Source organism: Ranitomeya imitator, chromosome 4, assembly GCF_032444005.1.
Source record: "Ranitomeya imitator isolate aRanImi1 chromosome 4, aRanImi1.pri, whole genome shotgun sequence".
NCBI classification, from domain to species: Eukaryota; Metazoa; Chordata; class Amphibia; order Anura; family Dendrobatidae; genus Ranitomeya; species Ranitomeya imitator.
Window position 1 is genome coordinate 716945345 of NC_091285.1, and position 19921 is coordinate 716965265.

The 19921-nt window shown below is 47.9% G+C and overlaps 1 protein-coding gene across 4 annotated transcripts in view; it reads left to right on the plus strand.

Annotated features, from left to right (window-relative positions):
* The first annotated feature begins 10080 nt into the window (after positions 1-10080).
* LOC138677421 (TSC22 domain family protein 4-like) overlaps positions 10081-19921 on the plus strand; it is an 80192-nt gene continuing 70351 nt past the window's right edge. Inside the window, exon 1 of one of the 4 annotated variants that reach the window (XM_069767530.1) lies at positions 10081-10147. The gene's annotated coding sequence lies outside the window, so the exon portion shown is untranslated. Of the gene's footprint in view, positions 10273-19921 lie in introns of all 4 variants that reach the window. The other 3 variants (XM_069767529.1, XM_069767528.1, XM_069767527.1) reach the window with 3 other exon arrangements.

Here is a 19921-nt window from a genome sequence, read left to right on the forward strand (position 1 = left end):
AGACAGAAATAGAGGAGTAAGAGTGTGCCAGACAGAAATAGAGGAGTAAGAGTGCCAGACAGAAAAAGAGCAGTAAGAGAGTGCCAGACAGAAACAGAGGAGTAAGAGTGCCAGCCAGAAATAGAGGCGTAAGAGAGTGACAGACAGAAAAAGAGGAGTAAGAGAGTGCCAGACAGAAATAGAGGAGTAAAAGTGCCAGCCAGAAATAGAGGCGTAAGATAGGGATTATGTACATTAGACAGGACTGCTCTATTATGGGTATACCTTGGCGATTGGTGGAGCAGCTTAACATACTTTTTTTGCAAAAAAAGTATTAACTAAATACCCTGTATTTTTTTCATTTTTTGACTAGCACTTGCTTATTTACTGTGACTTTTTTTTACAACAGAGTATTTTTTTACCTCTCTGTGCGCTTTTGTGTCTTCAAGTTCTTTGGTGGTGTGAACAGATTTCTACAGACTTGTTCACTGTGCAAGTAGCCCATGTGTTTTTGGTTTTATAATTGTTCTCTTGTTTCTACAAGACTAGGGAGTCCACCACTCCTCTGTGGGTCATTTGCATTGTAGCTGTTCCATCTTGCAAGTTCTGCATGGATATTTTCTCTGTGAACCCTGTTCACACAGGTACTATACCGATGATCAGGTTTTTAAATACATCAGATAGGGATTATGTACATTAGACAGGACTGCTCTATTATGGGTATACCTTGGCGATTGGTGGAGCATATTTTTTTCATTTTTTGACTAGCACTTGCTTATTTACTGTGACTTTTTTACAACAGAGTATTTTTTGACCTCTCTGTGCGCTTTTGTGTCTTCAAGAAATAGAGGAGTAACAGAGTGCCAGACAGAAATAGAGGAGTAAGAGCGTGCCAGACAGAAATAGAGGAGTAAGAGTGCCAGCCAGAAATAGAGGCGTAAGAGAGTGCCAGACAGAAATAGAGGAGTAAGAGTGCCAGGCAGAAGTAGTGGAGTAACAGAGTGCTTGAGAGAAATAGAGGAGTAAGAGAGTGCTAGACAGAAAAAGAGGAGTAAGAGTGCCAGCCAGAAATAGAGGCGTAAGAGAGTGACAGACAGAAATAGAGGAGTAAGAGAGTGCCAGACAGAAATAGAGGAGTAAGAGTGCCAGACAGAAACAGAGGAGTAAGAGAGTACCAGACAGAAATAGAGTAAGAGTGCCAGACAGAAATAATGGAGTAACAGAGTGCCAGACAGAAATAGAGGAGTAAGCTTGCTAGACAGAAATAGAGGAGTAAGAGAGTGCCAGAGAGAAATAGAGGAGTAAGAGTGCCAGACAGAAATAGAGGAGTAACAGAGTGTCAGACAGAAATAGAGGAGTAATAGTGCTAGACAGAAATAGAGGAGTAAGAGTGTGCCAGACAGAAATAGAGGAGTAAGAGTGCCAGACAGAAAAAGAGGAGTAAGAGAGTGCCAGACAGAAACAGAGGAGTAAGAGAATACCAGACAGAAACAGAGGAGTAAGAGAGTACCAGACAGAAATAAAGGAGTAAGAGTGCTAGACAGAAATAGAGGAGTAAGAGTGTGCCAGACAGAAATAGAGGAGTAAGAGTGCCAGACAGAAAAAGAGCAGTAAGAGAGTGCGAGACAGAAACAGAGGAGTAAGAGTGCAAGACAGAAATAGAGGAGTAGCAGAGTGCTAGACAGAAATAGAGGAGTAAGTGTGTGCAAGACAGAAATAGAGGAGTAAGAGTGCCAGACAGAAATAGAGGAGTAATAGTGTGCAAGACAGAAATAGAGGAGTAAGAGTGCCAGACAGAAATAGAGGAGTAAGAGTGCTAGACAGAAATAGAGAAGTAATAGTGTGCAAGACAGAAATAGAGGAGTAAGAGTGCCAGACAGAAATAGAGGAGTAAGAGTGCTAGACAGAAATAGAGGAGTAAGTGTGTGCAAGACAGAAATAGAGGAGTAAGAGTGCCAGACAGAAATAGAGGAGTAAGAGTGCCCGACAGAAAAAGGAGTAAGAGAGTGCCAGACAGAAATAGAGGAGTAAGAGAGTGCCAGAGAGAAATAGAGGAGTAAGAGTGCCAGACAGAAATAGAGGAGTAACAGAGTGTCAGACAGAAATAGAGGAGTAATAGTGCTAGACAGAAATAGAGGAGTAAGAGAGGCAGACAGAAAAAGAGGAGTAAGAGAGTGCCAGACAGAAACAGAGGAGTAAGAATGCCAGCCAGAAATAGAGGTGTAAGAGAGTGACAGACAGAAATAGAGGAGTAAGAGAATGACAGAGAGAAATAGACGAGTAAGAATGTCAGACAGAAATAGAGGAGTAACAGAGTGCTTGAGAGAAATAGAGGAGTAAGAGAGTGCCAGACAGAAATAGAGGAGTAAAAGTGCCAGCCAGAAATAGAGGCGTAAGATAGGGATTATGTACATTAGACAGGACTGCTCTATTATGGGTATACCTTGGCGATTGGTGGAGCAGCTTAACATACTTTTTTTGCAAAAAAATGTATTAACTAAATACCCTGTATTTTTTTTTCATTTTTTGACTAGCACTTGCTTATTTACTGTGACTTTTTTTACAACAGAGTATTTTTTTACCTCTCTGTGCGCTTTTGTGTCTTCAATTTCTGTGGTGGTGTGAACAGATTTCTACAGACTTGTTCACTGTGCAAGTAGCCCATGTGTTTTTGGTTTTATAATTGTTCTCTTGTTTCTACAAGACTAGGGAGTCCACCACTCCTCTGTGGGTCATTTGCATTGTAGCTGTTCCATCTTGCAAGTTCTGCATGGATATTTTCTCTGTGAACCCTGTTCACACAGGTACTATACCGATGATCAGGTTTTTAAATACATCAGATAGGGATTATGTACATTAGACAGGACTGCTCTATTATGGGTATACCTTGGCGATTGGTGGAGCATATTTTTTTCATTTTTTGACTAGCACTTGCTTATTTACTGTGACTTTTTTACAACAGAGTATTTTTTGACCTCTCTGTGCGCTTTTGTGTCTTCAAGAAATAGAGGAGTAACAGAGTGCCAGACAGAAATAGAGGAGTAAGAGCGTGCCAGACAGAAATAGAGGAGTAACAGAGTGCCAGACAGAAATAGAGGAGTAAGAGTGCCAGGCAGAAGTAGTGGAGTAACAGAGTGCTTGAGAGAAATAGAGGAGTAAGAGAGTGCCAGACAGAAAAAGAGGAGTAACAGAGTGCCAGACGCAAATAGAGGAGTAACAGAGTGCCAGACAGAAATAGAGGAGTAAGAGTGCCAGACAGAAAAAGAGCAGTAAGAGAGTGCGAGACAGAAATAGAGGAGTAAGAGTGCCAGACAGAAACAGAGGAGTAAGAGAGTACCAGACAGAAATAGAGTAAGAGTGCCAGACAGAAATAATGGAGTAACAGAGTGCCAGACAGAAATAGAGGAGTAAGAGAGTGACAGACAGAAATAGAGGAGTAAGAGAGTGCCAGACAGAAATAGAGGAGTAAGAGTGCCAGACAGAAACAGAGGAGTAAGAGAGTACCAGACAGAAATAGAGTAAGAGTGCCAGACAGAAATAATGGAGTAACAGAGTGCCAGACAGAAATAGAGGAGTAAGCTTGCTAGACAGAAATAGAGGAGTAAGAGAGTGCCAGAGAGAAATAGAGGAGTAAGAGTGCCAGACAGAAATAGAGGAGTAACAGAGTGTCAGACAGAAATAGAGGAGTAATAGTGCCAGACAGAAATAGAGGAGTAAAAGTGCCAGACAGAAATAGAGGAGTAACAGCATTCTTGAGAGAAATAGAGAAGTAAGAGAGTGCCAGACAAAAATAGAGTAGTAATAGGAGTGCCAGACAGAAATAGAGGAGTAAAAGAATGGCAAACAGAAATAGAGGAGTAACAGAGTGCCAGACAGAAATAGAGGAGTGACAGAGTGCTTGAGAGAAATAGAGGAGTAAGAGAGTGCCAGACAGAAATAGAGTAGTAACAGAGTGCCAGACAGAAATAGAGGAGTAACAGAGTGCCAGACAGAAATAGAGGAGTAACAGAGTGCCAGACAGAAATAGAGGAGTAACAGAGTGCCAGACAGAAATAGAGGAGTAACAGAGTGCCAGACAGAAATAGAGGAGTGATAGAGTGCTTGAGAGAAATAGAGGAGTACAAGAGTGTCAGACAGAAATAGAGGAGTAAGAGTGCTAGACAGAAATAGAGGAGTAAGAGAGTGCCAGACAGAAACAGAGGAGTAAGAGAGTGACAGAGAGAAACAGAGGAGTAAGAGAATGACAGACAGAAATAGAGTAACAGAGTGACAGAAATAGAGTAACAGAGTGACAGAAAGAGAGGAGTAAGAGAGTGACAGAAAGAGAGGAATAACAGAGTGACAGACAGAGAAGAGAATGACAGAAATAGAGGAGTAAGAGAATTACAGACAGAAATAGAAGAGTAAGAGCGTGACAGAAAGAGAGGAGCAACAGAGTGACAGACTGAGAAGAGAGTGACAGACAGAAATAGAGGAGTAAGAGAGTGACATGCAATAGAGGAGTAATAGGGTTGTGGAGAAAAATAGGGTAAGAGACGTTATAAGTGGGACGATTGCTACAGCGACAGTGATGGCTGACAAGTCGTTAACGCTCTCAGTAATTGTATATCTCTCTTAGCGCTGTTAAAGCCCATACACACTAGATGGCCCTAGCAGACTGGCGGTTCTCGTCCATTTCTCCCATACACTGTGTTCTCTATGACAGAGTCGCTGCCAGACACAATCAATGGTTGAGGACTCCCATACCCACTAGAACAGGGCCGACGTTAGCAGCAGGCAGACCAGGCAGCTGCCTAGGGCTCCTGCTCCCCCAGGGGCCCCCAGCCAGTGGCCTGCCGCCAGCGCCAACTCCCTCCGCCAGCTCCGACTGCCCCCCGTCAACGCCGCCGGCGCATTCAACTATGCAATGCAATGATGGAGGAGAGCATCAGCTGACGCTCCCTCTCCCATCATTCCCCTCTGCCTCTGACACTGCGGGTGCGCGATGACATCACATCATCACATACCTGCTGAGTCCCGGGCAGACTGCAGCCGCTGAGACCGGAGCCAAAAGCAGCGCAGGGCAGAGGAGAGGTGAGGATTGTGTGTTTTTTTTAAATTTTTTATTTTAAATCCATCAATGAGCGATTACTGGACTGTGGGGCCATTCTCGGGTGTGGAGGTCAGCTACATTATATTCTATGGGGGGCTGTAGTATATTCTATGCGGGGCTGTATTGCACTCTATGGGGGGCTGTATTACATTCTATGGGGGGCTACATTATATTATTTGGGGAGGTGGGCTGTATTATATTCTCTGTGGGGCTACATTGCATTCTATGGGGGATGTATTATATTCTATGAGGGAGGATTGCATCATACTCTTTTATGGGGTTACATTATATTCTATGGAGAGGTGGGCTGTATTATATCCTATGGGGGTACATTATATTCTATGTATATTACATTTATGGAGGACTATGGGTAGTGTATTATACTATACTAGATGGTGGCCCGATTCTAACGCATCGGGTATTCTAGAATATGCATGTCCACATAGTATATAACACAGCCACGTAGTATATTGCCCAGTGACATAGTATATTGCCCAGCCCACGTAGTATATTGCCCAGCCACGTAGTATATTGCCCAGTTACGTAGTATATTGCCGAGCTACGTAGTATATTGCCCAGTCACGTAGTATATTGCCCAGTGACGTAGTATATTGCCCAGCCACGTAGTATATTGCGTAGTGACGTAGTATATTGCCCAGCCACGTAGTACATTGCCTAGTGATGTAGTATATTGCCCAGCCACGTAGTATATTGCCCAGCTACATGGTATATTGCCCAGCCACATAGTATATTGCCCAGCCACGTAGTATATTGCCCAGTGACGTAGTATATTGCCCAGCCACGTAGTATATTGCCCAGCCATGTAGTATATTGCCTAGTGATGTAGTATATTGCCCAGTTACGTAGTATATTGCCCAGCCATGTAGTATATTGCCCAGCCACGTAGTATATTGCCCAGTTACGTAGTATATTGCCCAGCCACGTAGTATATTGCCTAGTGATGTAGTATATTGCCCAGCCACGTAGCATATTGCCCAGCCACGTAGTATATTGCCCAGTGACGTAGTATATTGCCCAGTGACGTAGTATATTGCGCAGCCACGTAGCATATTGCCCAGCCACGTAGTATATTGCCCAGTGACGTAGTATATTGCCCAGTTACGTAGTATATTGCGCAGCCACGTAGTATATTGCCCAATGACGTAGTATATTGCCCAGTGACGTAGTATACAGCACAGAGCCACGTAGTATATTGCCCAGTGACGTAGTATATTGCCCAGCCACATAGTATATTGCCCAGTGTCACGATTCACACCGTGACCGTCACCCCTACGTCACGGATCGGGGTGACTTTAGGCCAACAGACGGCTATCACATGTGCAGGGGGGCTTATCTTAGTTATCCCTCCACTGCTGGCAATGTGATGAAACAACACACACAAGGCTATTGACCTCTTAGTTTACAGCAGGGGCTTATTTTAGGTATCCCACTGCTCTTAACTATACCACGAACTGCAGGGATTTATGTATATCCCGCTTACAGTTCCACTTAACACTTGCAGCTCTCTGGCGCCCCCTTACTCTCAGGTCAGATTAGGTACTGCACCCTGGGTAATTAGTCGCCAGACAGGCTGCCTGCTATGTACTGGCTATTGGGCACACTGCAGCGACGCGATAACCTACTCCCACTCAGGCAGGAACAATAATTATCAACGCCGCAGTCGCTACAACATCATCCAAAAGCCTGCACACGGTCGCTGCCACCAGCTTCGATTAAACGGGTCCGAAGCTAACCCAACACAGTAGCGTAATTCCCTTCAGGAGACAGGGTACGTTTAGAGCATGGAGAAAGAATCTAGTATATTAATTATTATACTCCATAAAGTTTAGGCAGTGTTTTATCAAACTGTTTTACAAGGATGTTACAAATGAGACAATTGCAAATATGTACAAGGTAATTACAACATAAAGGGATTACAGGAGAAAAGATAACACTCACATGTTCAAAGCATTGCAGACAACAAGGCTAGTGAAGTTTCCATACGTCCCAGTTCATTGGACGTGCTCAGGGCTCTCCAGGAAAAAGACAAGAAGAAACTCCTGGGGATCTGGGCAGACAGTTATAGCTCCAGCCTGTAACATCCCAGAAAGGGGTTGGATCACCTCGTCCCTGCTACCTCCTCAGTTAACTAATTTTACCCTAACCTATATCTAATTTCTATAACTCCGCTACAAAACATGTCATAGTCATAACAAACCCAGCATTCATCTCGGATTAACGTGGGCATTCTAATGAGATCAAATATGTCCTGTCTGTGATACATATTTACAGAGAAATCCCTACTTCTTTACCAGATGGAGTTAGAAGCCCGTGTTTCGAGGGATGGGTAGATCCACCGAGGGAGATTAAGAATATATATTTTCGTGTTCTTAACGTAAACGGTTTGCGTAATATCTTACAAAAACAAAACAAAGAACTTCCATGTATTCTAGAGACTTAGAGTCCAGTTCTTGCTGGAGGAAGATTCTAACCTGGTCGTAAAAATTCCTTTAGGCAATAAAACACTCTTCCCCCATGTACATTGGCAAGGCAGCTCTTGGCTGAGTGAAAGGGAAGGGGGGCTTTTTAGCCCGCAGCCTGCTAACAAGAGAAACTACTTATATGATATTTCATACCATATCGTGACACCCAGTGACGTAGTATATTGCCCAGTGACGTAGTATACAGCACAGAGCCACGTAGTATATTGCCCAGTCATGTAGTATATTGCCCAGTCACGTAGTATATTGCCCAGCCACGTAATATATTGCCCAGCCACGTAGTATATTGCACAGCGAAGTAGTATATTGCCCAGTCACGTAGTATATTGCCCAGCCAGGTTTGTCACAGGTGAAAAAATAAAAAATAAACATACACTCACCTTTCCGAGGGCCCCTTGTAGTCCACGGCAGGTTCTGGTCCCAGGGTTGGTATTAGCGCAGGACCTGTGATGACGTCGCGGTCACATGACCGTGACGTCATGGCAGGTGTTTGTAGCGAAGGCGCGCAGGGCCTGTGATGATGTCATGGTCACATGACTGTGACGTCATGGCAGGTCCTTCTGCCACTGGAACCTGCAACGGAAAATGGTGGCCGGCGCGAGCTGCAACGGAGGGTGAGTATAGCAGGTTTTGTTTTTTTTTAAATTATTTTTAACATTACATTTTTTACTATTGATGCCGCATAGGCAGCGTCAATAGTAAAAAGTTGGGGACACACAGGGTTAATAGCGGCGGTACCGAAGTGCGTTACCCGTGGCATAACGCGGTCCGTTACCGCCGGCATTAACCCTGTGTTAGCGGTGACCGGAGGGGAGTATGCGGACGCTGGGCACTGACTGGGGGGAGTAAGGAGCTGCCATTTTCTTCCGGACTGTGGCCGTCGCTGATTGGTCGCGGCAGCCATGACAGGCAGCTGGCGAGACCAATCAGCGAATGAATAACCGTGACAGAAGGACAGACAGACAGACGGAAGTGACCCTTAGACAATTATATAGTAGATTGAGGACTATGGGGAGTGTATTATACTATATGGATGACTGAGGAGTGTATTTTAATATATGGAGGACTATAGGGAGTGTATTATACTATATGGAGGACTATGAGGAGTGTATTATACTATATGGAGGACTATGGGGAGTGTATTATACTATATGGATGGCTGAGGAGTGTATTTTAATATATGGAGGACTATGGGGTGTATTATACTATATGGAGGACTGAGGAGTGTATTATACTATATGGAGGACTATGGGGAGTGGATTATACTATATGGAGGACTATGGGGAGTGTATTATACTATATGGAGGACTATGGGTGTATTATACTATATGGAGGACTGAGGAGTGTATTATACTATATGGAGGACTATAGGGAGTGTATTATACTATATGGAGGACTGAGGTGCACATTATAATATATGGAGGACTATGGGTGTATTATACTAAACAAGCAAAATGCTGCCTATTCATCGAGTGATTGGATTGTTTATGTGGGAACAGAAATCCTTGTTCTCGGCAGCACATCGCCGGTGTACACTGTGCTGCTGATAACATGATGCTGTATGGGCACAGATTGATCTACTGTGATTGTTCTGTTCCCTTCAGTCTTTCTCAGTTGGTGTAAAGAGGCCGGGAAACGAGCGAACGACTTCAGTATTGTCGATCACACTCGTTTAGTGGCCTGAGATCAGCGCATGTAAATACAACAGAAATGCTTCTGTGTGATGGGCAATATGTCAGCATTTGGGGCCCCATTTTGCCTAAAACCGTCCCTGCACTGGACTGCTGGCTGTACCGGTCATCATCCGCAGGTTCAGCCGACATGAATCTAATGTGTGTAGGGGGCTATGTAATGTGTGCAGGTGGCTTTACACGGACCCAAAAATCATTAAGGGGATTCAAGCACTGACACTGAAAAGGAGAGAAAGGGCAAGACGGTGTCAGGGCGAAGAAAGGCTACATTCACATTTGCGTTGTGCGCCGCTGCGTCGGCGACGCAACGCACAACGCAAATTAACACGCACCAAAACGCACGCAAAAACGCTGCGTTTTGCGACGCATGCGTCGTTTTTTGCCGAAATTTTGACGCAAAAAAAAAAATGCAACTTGTTGCGTTTTCTTTGCCCGACGCTTGCGGCAAAAAAAAACGCATGCGTCGCACAACGCAGCACAACGCATGTCCATGCGTCCCCCATGTTAAATATAGGGGTGCATGACGCATGCGTCGCTGCTGCGTTTCCCGACGCTGCGTTTCCCGACGCTGCGTCGGGAAACACTAATGTGAACGTAGCCAAAGAGTGACAGAGTCACCAAGAAATGGAGACCTAAGAGACTGCGAGAGTCAACAGCAGCAGAAGAGACAGAAAAAAAAGAACAGAAACTTGTGTGAGTTCGGGAGACAGAGCTGTGAGGAGTTTGTGAAGAGACTGGAAGACACAGGAGGAGGGTAGAGACTACTAGAGAGCAGCCAGGGTGTTAGAGAGACAGCAGAAAGGGGAGGAGAGGGAGGAACAGGGAAGGAAGCACTGAGGGACAGAGAAGAGGCAGGACTTCCTGACAGCCGAGATGTCAACAGGGTGAGCATAGACAGGCAAGAAGGGGACGAGCGGAGGATGAGGGGCACAGGGGACACCGACCACCCTGCACAACTTCACTGAGGAGCTCCCCTGCCACATCTGCCCGGCTCTGCAGGTCACCGCAGGTGAGAAGACACCTCCTCACTACAGGGGAGAATCACTGCTGTGAGGAGCTCACAGCCTGCGTGTACTGACCTGGCAGAGGTGCGGAGCAGCACAGCACACAGCTCAGTACACACAGCACACAGCTCAGTACACACAGCTCAGTACAAAACTGTGCACAGCTCAGTACACACAGCTCAGTACAGCACCGTGCACAGGACACAGCTCAGTACAGCACAGCTCAGTACAGCACCGTGCCCAGGGCACAGCTCAGTACAGCACAGTACACACAGCACACAGCTCAGTACACACAGCTCAGTACAGGACACAGCTCAATACAGCACAGCTCAGTACAGCACCGTGCACAGGACACAGCTCAGTACAGCACAGCTCAGTACAGCACCGTGCACAGGACACAGCTCAGTACAGCACAGCTCAGTACAGCACCGTGCACAGGACACAGCTCAGTACAGGACACAGCTCAGTACACACAGCACACAGCTCAGTACACACAGCTCAGTACAGGACACAGCTCAATACAGCACAGCTCAGTACAGCACCGTGCACAGGACACAGCTCAGTACAGGACAGGGCACAGGACACAGCTCAGTACAGGACACAGCTCAGTACAGCACCGTGCACAGGACACAGCTCAGTACAGCACAGGACACAGCTCAGTACAGGACACAGCTCAGTACACACAGCACACAGCTCAGTACACACAGCTCAGTACAGGACACAGCTCAATACAGCACAGCTCAGTACAGCACCGTGCACAGGACACAGCTCAGTACAGCACAGCTCAGTACAGCACCGTGCACAGGACACAGCTCAGTACAGCACAGGGCACAGCTCAGTACAGGACACAGCTCAGTACAGCACCGTGCACAGGACACAGCTCAGTACAGCACAGCTCAGTACAGCACCGTGCACAGGACACAGCTCAGTACAGCACAGGACACAGCTCAGTACAGGACAGGGCACAGGACACAGCTCAGTACAGGGCACAGCTCAGTACAGCACCGTGCACAGGACACAGCTCAGTACAGCACAGGACACAGCTCAGTACAGCACAGGACACAGCTCAGTACAGGACAGGGCACAGGACACAGCTCAGTACAGGGCACAGCTCAGTACAGCACCGTGCACAGGACACAGCTCAGTACAGCACAGCTCAGTACAGCACCGTGCACAGGACACAGCTCAGTACAGCACAGGACACAGCTCAGTACAGCACAGGGCACAGCTCAGTACAGGACACAGCTCAGTACAGGACACAGCTCAGTACAGCACCGTGCACAGGACACAGCTCAGTACAGCACAGGACACAGCTCAGTACGGCACAGGACACAGCTCAGTACAGCACAGCTCAGTACAGCACCGTGCACAGGACACAGCTCAGTACAGGACACAGCTCAGTACAGCACCGTGCACAGGACACAGCTCAGTACAGCACAGCTCAGTACAGCACCGTGCACAGGACACAGCTCAGTACAGGGCACAGCTCAGTACAGCACCGTGCACAGGACACAGCTCAGTACAGCACAGGACACAGCTCAGTACAGGACAGGGCACAGGACACAGCTCAGTACAGCACAGCTCAGTACAGCACCGTGCACAGGACACAGCTCAGTACAGCACAGCTCAGTACAGCACCGTGCACAGAACACAGCTCAGTACAGGGCACAGCTCAGTACAGCACCGTGCACAGGACACAGCTCAGTACAGCACAGGACACAGCTCAGTACAGGACAGGGCACAGGACACAGCTCAGTACAGCACAGCTCAGTACAGCACCGTGCACAGGACACAGCTCAGTACAGGACAGGGCACAGGACACAGCTCAGTACAGCACAGCTCAGTACAGCACCGTGCACAGGACACAGCTCAGTACAGGACAGGGCACAGGACACAGCTCAGTACAGCACAGCTCAGTACAGCACCGTGCACAGGACACAGCTCAGTACAGCACAGGACACAGCTCAGTACAGGACAGGGCACAGGACACAGCTCAGTACAGGACACAGCTCAGCACAGCACCGTGCACAGGACACAGCTCAGTACAGCACAGGACACAGCTCAGTACAGCACAGGGCACAGGACACAGCTCAGTACAGCACAGCTCAGTACAGCACCGTGCACAGGACACAGCTCAGTACAGGACAGGGCACAGGACACAGCTCAGTACAGCACAGCACCGTGCACAGGACACAGCTCAGTACAGCACAGGACACAGCTCAGTACAGTACAGGGCACAGGACACAGCTCAGTACAGGACACAGCTCAGTACAGCACCGTGCACAGGACACAGCTCAGTACAGCACAGGACACAGCTCAGTACAGGACAGGGCACAGGACACAGCTCAGTACAGGACACAGCTCAGTACAGCACCGTGCACAGGACACAGCTCAGTACAGCACAGGACACAGCTCAGTACAGGACAGGGCACAGGACACAGCTCAGTACAGCACAGCTCAGTACAGCACCGTGCACAGGACACAGCTCAGTACAGCACAGCTCAGTACAGCACCGTGCACAGGACACAGCTCAGTACAGCACAGGACACAGCTCAGTACAGGACACAGCTCAGTACAGTACAGGGCACAGCTCAGTACAGCACCGTGCACAGGACACAGCTCAGTACAGCACAGGACACAGCTCAGTACAGGACACAGCTCAGTACAGTACAGGGCACAGCTCAGTACAGCACCGTGCACAGGACACAGCTCAGTACAGGACACAGCTCAGTACAGCACCGTGCACAGGACACAGCTCAGTACAGGACACAGCTCAGTACAGCACCGTGCACAGGACACAGCTCAGTACAGCACAGGACACAGCTCAGTACAGGACACAGCTCAGTACAGTACAGTACAGGGCACAGCTCAGTACAGCACCGTGCACAGGACACAGCTCAGTACAGCACAGCTCAGTACAGCACCGTGCACAGGACACAGCTCAGTACAGGACAGGGCACAGCTCAGTACAGGACACAGCTCAGTACAGCACAGGGCACAGCTCAGTACAGGACACAGCTCAGTACAGCACAGCTCAGTACAGGACACAGCTCAGTACAGCACCGTGCACAGGACACACAGCTCAGTACAGGACACAGCTCAGTACAGGACACAGCTCCGAACAGGACACAGCTCAGTAGAGGACACAGCTCAGTACAGGACACAGCTCAGTACAGCACCGTGCACAGGACACACAGCTCAGTACAGGACACAGCTCCGTACAGGACACAGCTCCGTAGAGGACACAGCTCAGTAGAGGACACAGCTCAGTACAGCACCGTGCACAGCTCAGTACAAGACCGTGCACAGGACACACAGCTCAGTACAGGACCGTGCACAGGACACACAGCTCAGTACAGGACCGTGCACAGGACACACAGCTCAGTACAGGACTGTGCACAGGACACACAGCTCAGTACAGGACTGTGCACAGGACACTCACAGCTCAGCACAAGACTGTACACAGGACACTCACAGCTCAGTACAGGACTGTGCACAGGACACTCACATCTCAGCACTAGACTGTGCACAGGACACTCACATCTCAGCACAAGACTGTGTACAGGACACTCACATCTCAGCACTAGACTGTGCACAGGACACTCACATCTCAGCACAAGACTGTGCACAGGACACTCACAGCTCAGCACAGGACTGTGCACAGGACACTCACAGATCAGCACAGAACTGTGCACAGGACACTCACATCTCAGCACAAGACTGTGCACAGGACACTCACATCTCAGCACAAGACTGTGCACAGGACACTCACAGCTCAGCACAGGACTGTGCACAGGACACTCACAGATCAGCACAGAACTGTGCACAGGACACTCACATCTCAGCACAAGACTGTGTACAGGACACTCACATCTCAGCACAAGACTGTGTACAGGACACTCACAGATCAGCAGAAGACTGTGCACAGGACACTCACAGCTCAGCACAGGACTGTGCACAGGACACTCACAGATCAGCACAGGACTGTGCACAGGACACTCACAGCTCAGCAGAAGACTGTGCACAGGACACTCACAGCTCAGCACAGGACTGTGCACAGGACACTCACAGATCAGCACAGAACTGTGCACAGGACGCTCACATCTCAGCACAGGACTGTGCACAGGACGCTCACATCTCAGCACAAGACTGTGTACAGGACACTCACATCTCAGCACAAGACTGTGTACAGGACACTCACAGCTCAGCACAGGACTGTGCACAGGACACTCACAGATCAGCACAGGACTGTGCACAGGACACTCACAGATCAGCACAGGACTGTGCACAGGACACTCACAGCTCAGCAGAAGACTGTGCACAGGACACTCACAGCTCAGCACAGGACTGTGCACAGGACACTCACATCTCAGCACAGGACTGTGCACAGGACACTCACATCTCAGCACAAGACTGTGTACAGGACGCTCACATCTCAGCACAAGACTGTGTACAGGACACTCACAGCTCAGCAGAAGACTGTGCACAGGACACTCACAGCTCAGCACAGGACTGTGCACAGGACACTCACAGATCAGCACAGGACTGTGCACAGGACACTCACAGATCAGCACAGGACTGTGCACAGGACACTCACAGCTCAGCAGAAGACTGTGCACAGGACACTCACAGCTCAGCACAGGACTGTGCACAGGACACTCACATCTCAGCACAAGACTGTGCACAGGACACTCACATCTCAGCACAAGACTGTGTACAGGACACTCACATCTCAGCACAAGACTGTGTACAGGACACTCACAGATCAGCAGAAGACTGTGCTCAGGACACTCACAGCTCAGCACAGGACTGTGCACGGGACACTCACAGCTCAGCACAGGACTGTGCACGGGACACTCACAGATCAGCACAGAACTGTGCACAGGACACTCACAGCTCAGCACAGGACTGTGCACAGGACACTCACAGCTCAGCACAGGACTGTGTACAGGACACTCACATCTCAGCACAAGACTGTGTACAGGACACTCACAGATCAGCAGAAGACTGTGCTCAGGACACTCACAGCTCAGCACAGGACTGTGCACGGGACACTCACAGCTCAGCACAGGACTGTGCACGGGACACTCACAGCTCAGCACAGGACTGTGCACGGGACACTCACAGATCAGCACAGAACTGTGCACAGGACACTCACAGCTCAGCACAGGACACTCACATCTCAGCACAAGACTGTGCACAGAACACTCACAGATCAGCAGAAGACTGTACACAGGACACTCACAGCTCAGTACAGGACTGTGCACAGGACACTCACAGCTCAGCACAGGACACTCACATCTCAGCACAGGACTGTGCACAGAACACTCACAGATCAGCAGAAGACTGTACACAGGACACTCACAGCTCAGTACAGGACTGTGCACAGGACACTCACAGCTCAGCACAGGACACTCACAGCTCAGTACAGGACTGTGCACGGGACTCTCTCACAGTTCGGCCTAGCAAGGTGCACGAATGTGTCACGAATCCCACCGTGCTGCCACCAATATGTCACGGATCAGGGGTGATCTTTGGCCAGCACACGGCTATCCATGTGCAGGGGGGCTTATCTTAGTTATCCCACCACTGCTAACATGTGATGAAAACACAACCAAGGCTATTGACCTATCAATTTACTGCATGGGCTTATTTTAGTTATCCCACTGCTGCTACAATATATCAAGAACTGCAGGGATTTATGTATATCCGGCTTTCCAGTTCCGCTTCGGAACTTGCAGCTCTCCGGCGCCCCCTTGCCCTCAGATCAGTGAGGGAACTACACCTAGTATAATTGGTCAGCGGATGGGCTGCTTCACTGTTGACTGGCTAGCAGGCACGCTGCAGCGAGGGAATTATAAATGCTCAGGCCGCAGCCAGACAATAGCTTATAAAACCGTGTTCCGTCGCTGCCAGCTGTACCAACCTACCCAGAACACACTTCGCTGCCACCAGCTCAGATTTCTCCACAGACGGGTTCAGAGCCAACCCAAATTAGTAGCGTAATTAACTTCAGAAGACTTAGGGTACGTTTTAGAGCAAGGGAACAAAGCTAGTAAATATTATAACTTTTACTCCATAAAAAGATTAGGCAGTGTTTATAAAAGATATATCAAGATTTTACAAGATGAGACAATTTAAAGTATGTACAGCAGTTATAAAAAAAATAGGGATTAAAACAGAAAGTAAGGCTGGGTTCAGACTGCGTTGTGTGAACCCGTTTAACGGCTACGTTACACTGCGGCATAACGCGGTGTAACGTAGTCCGTTAATGCCGCCATTACTGGCAATGGCGCACGCATCGCTAGCGCACGCCCACAATGGGCGTGCGCTAGCGATGTGCCATCATTGAGTGACGGACCCGAGACGCGGGCTGCAGCGTTTCCGGGTCCGTCACTAGTAGCGCACTGCTAGCGCAGATGGAGCTAGCAGATGCTCCATCTGCGCTAGCGCAGTGCCAAAGTTGGCACTTGCGTTAGTGCAGTCCGTTTAACGGATTTGTTGAACGGACTGCACAATGCACGTGTGAACCTAGCTTAACACTCACATGTGCTCAGATCATTTCAGCTAACCAGGCCGATGGGCGGAGCCAAGTGTCCCAGTTCATCAGAGGGACCTGCTGTAACAGCTCCTCAGGCAAGACTGAAGGTTGGGTTGAGTGCCCTGCCTTATACTTGCAGGCTTGTGGGATCACTAAAGGGGCTGGTTTACCTGCACCCTCCTCTCTCCTCAAAGTTACAGATTTTACCAGCAATACTTATAATTCTCATAACTTGGCTAGCGAATCTAGCAGAGTAACGGCACACACCTCACTCATTTTATTTTGAAATTAGCTTTCTAATGGTACCAAATTTGTACTAGATGTTCCACACGGTTCAGGAGAAATCCGCACTTTGTACTCGTTGTGTTTAGCTGCTACCACTTACAGTGGTTGACTGATCTACCGATGGAAATTCGCAATATGTACTCCTTATTTTTCTAGCCCAAATCGGTGGCCCAATATCTTACTATAATAGAACAAAGAAGCTCATGTCTTTTGAGAGAGACTATACTAGTTTTAGCTGGAACTAGATGGGAGAATTATCTACCACAGCTACAGGGGCAATAAACATTATTTTGGTAAGAGGGAATGAGAGGTTTGGGATACACACACACACACACACACACACACACACACACACACACACACACACACACACACACACACACACACGCAGAGGCGAAGAGAGGGGGGGGGTCGGAATAGCCCACAGCGTGTGTGATAACAAGGAAAACTAAAAATAATATTATACATTATCGTCACAACAGGACACTCTCCCAGCTCGGCCTAGCAAGGTGCACAGGACACTCTCACAGCTCAGCTAAGCAAGGTGCGCAGGACACTCTCACAGCTCAGCCTAGCAAGGTGCACAGGACACTCTCACAGCTCAGCTTAGCAAGGTGCGCAGGATGCTCTCACAGCTCAGCATAGCAAGGTGCACAGGACACTCTGACAGCTCAGCCTAGCAAGGTGCACAGGACACTCACAGCTCAGCTTAGCAAGGTGCACAGGACACTCTCACAGCTCAGCTTAGCAAGGTGCGCAGGATGCTCTCACAGCTCAGCATAGCAAGGTGCACAGGACACTCTCACAGCTCAGCTTAGCAAGGTGCACAGGACACTCACAGCTCAGCTTAGCAAGGTGCACAGGACACTCTTACAGCTCAGCTTAGCAAGGTGCACAGGACACTCTCACAGCTCAGCCCAGCAAGGTGCACAGGACGCTCTCACAGCTCAGCTTAGCAAGGTGCGCAGGAGGCTCTCACAGCTCAGCCTAGCAAGGTGCACTGGACACTCACAGCTCGGCCTAGCACTAGCACATGTACTAAAAACTCACAGCTTTGAGAAAACTGGCATTACACAAAGCAGCTGTCGGGTGAACAGTCATCAAGCAGACAACTATCCCATCTCCACTATGAGCGAAGCTCACCTGATTTCAATAGGGAGAGAGGAAAAAACTACTACCAGACAGCTCTGTCAGATCTAGACACCTCTGGCAGTGGTTGTTCTCTTCTGTAAAAGAAAAAAAAAGGTTTGAGTCTTGGATTGATTGAAGATAATAAACAATGGCATACGCACTTTTTTGGATTCTCATGCGGATCCACTGTTTGCCACACTTGTCTAGTCAGCTGACCTCTGTAGCCAGTTACAGGTTACAGCAGTGCTTGGCTTATGAATGAGGCAGGAACCACTTCCCGAGCTGGCGGAGACCTCTGGATTGGCCGGCAGAAGGTGAGTATGCCATCATTTTTGATTTTCAATCAATCCCTGACTAATCATTTTTTTAAGGTAAGCCAACGACATTAAAATATAAGGTTTGGACATGTACCGTAATATACGTTGTGTGTAGTGGTGTAGTTATGTGTTGTAGTGTCATGTTGGTGTATGATGTTGGTGTTGTAGTGACATGGTAGTATATAATCTGTATATGGCAGTATAGTAGTTATGTGCGTATATGGTATAGTGTCATGTTGGTATATGATGTGGGTGAGTGTTAGGTAGTGACATTGTAATATATAACCTGTGTGTTTAGCAGTATAGTTATTATATAATATAGTGTCATGGTGGTGTATTATGTGGGTGTTGTAGTGATGTGGTAGTTTATCACCTGTGCATCGCAGTATAGCCGTTATATTGATGTAGGGGGTAGTTTCATGACGGTGTACGTTGTGGGTGTAGGTGAGTGGTGTAGTGACATGGTAAAACATAACCTGAGTGTTTAGCAGTATAGTTATTATATGGTGTAGTGTCATGGTGGTGTAAGATGTAGTAGATGTAGTGACATGGTAGTATATAACCTGTGCATAGCAGTATATGGATATATGGAGTAATTTAATGGTGATTGTCATGAATCACAGGGGGGATATTCTTATCATCTCTACCGCTCACACGAATATGTCATGAACCGGGGTTGTTTGGTTGCCCCACTTCTTTCTTTATCTATATCCCACTTCCCAGTCCCGGTTTGGAACTTGCAGTTCTCTGGTTCCCCCTTACCCTCAGGTCAGACAGTGTACTGCACCTAGGATAACTAGTCACCAGAAAGGCTGCCTGCTATGTACTGGCTATTGGGCACACTGCAGCAAGGGCGATATAATTATTCCCAGCCAGAGCTGAGCAATACACTTCTAAACCCTGTTCTCTCGCTGCCAGCTTTACCCAACAAGCTCAGTGTGGTTCGCTGCCACCAGCTAATATTCCTTAATCAATGACGGTTCAGGAGCCAACCCAATTAGTAGCGTAATTTACTTCAGAAGACGTGAAAGTACGTTATAGAGGAAGGAGAAATGACGTTAGTAATTTTATATATTTTACTCCAAAAGGTACACAAAAGTATAAAAGATATGATAGAATGAGACAATTATTTATATTAAGACATTTACAAAATAAAAAAGGATTAACGATAGAAAATAGACTTACAGTTCTTTTATATCATGGCTGACCATGCGGCTGGGGGGAGGAGCATATGTCCCACTGCATCAAAGATGTGTCTCTCAGCTAGCTTCCTGGGCAAAGACTACTGCAAAAAGAGGTCTCACTCTCTTATACTAGTGCCCAAAACCAAGGCACTCCCCCTGTGGTGGCCCCACTAGGAGGCTGAATACTCCCCTTTTC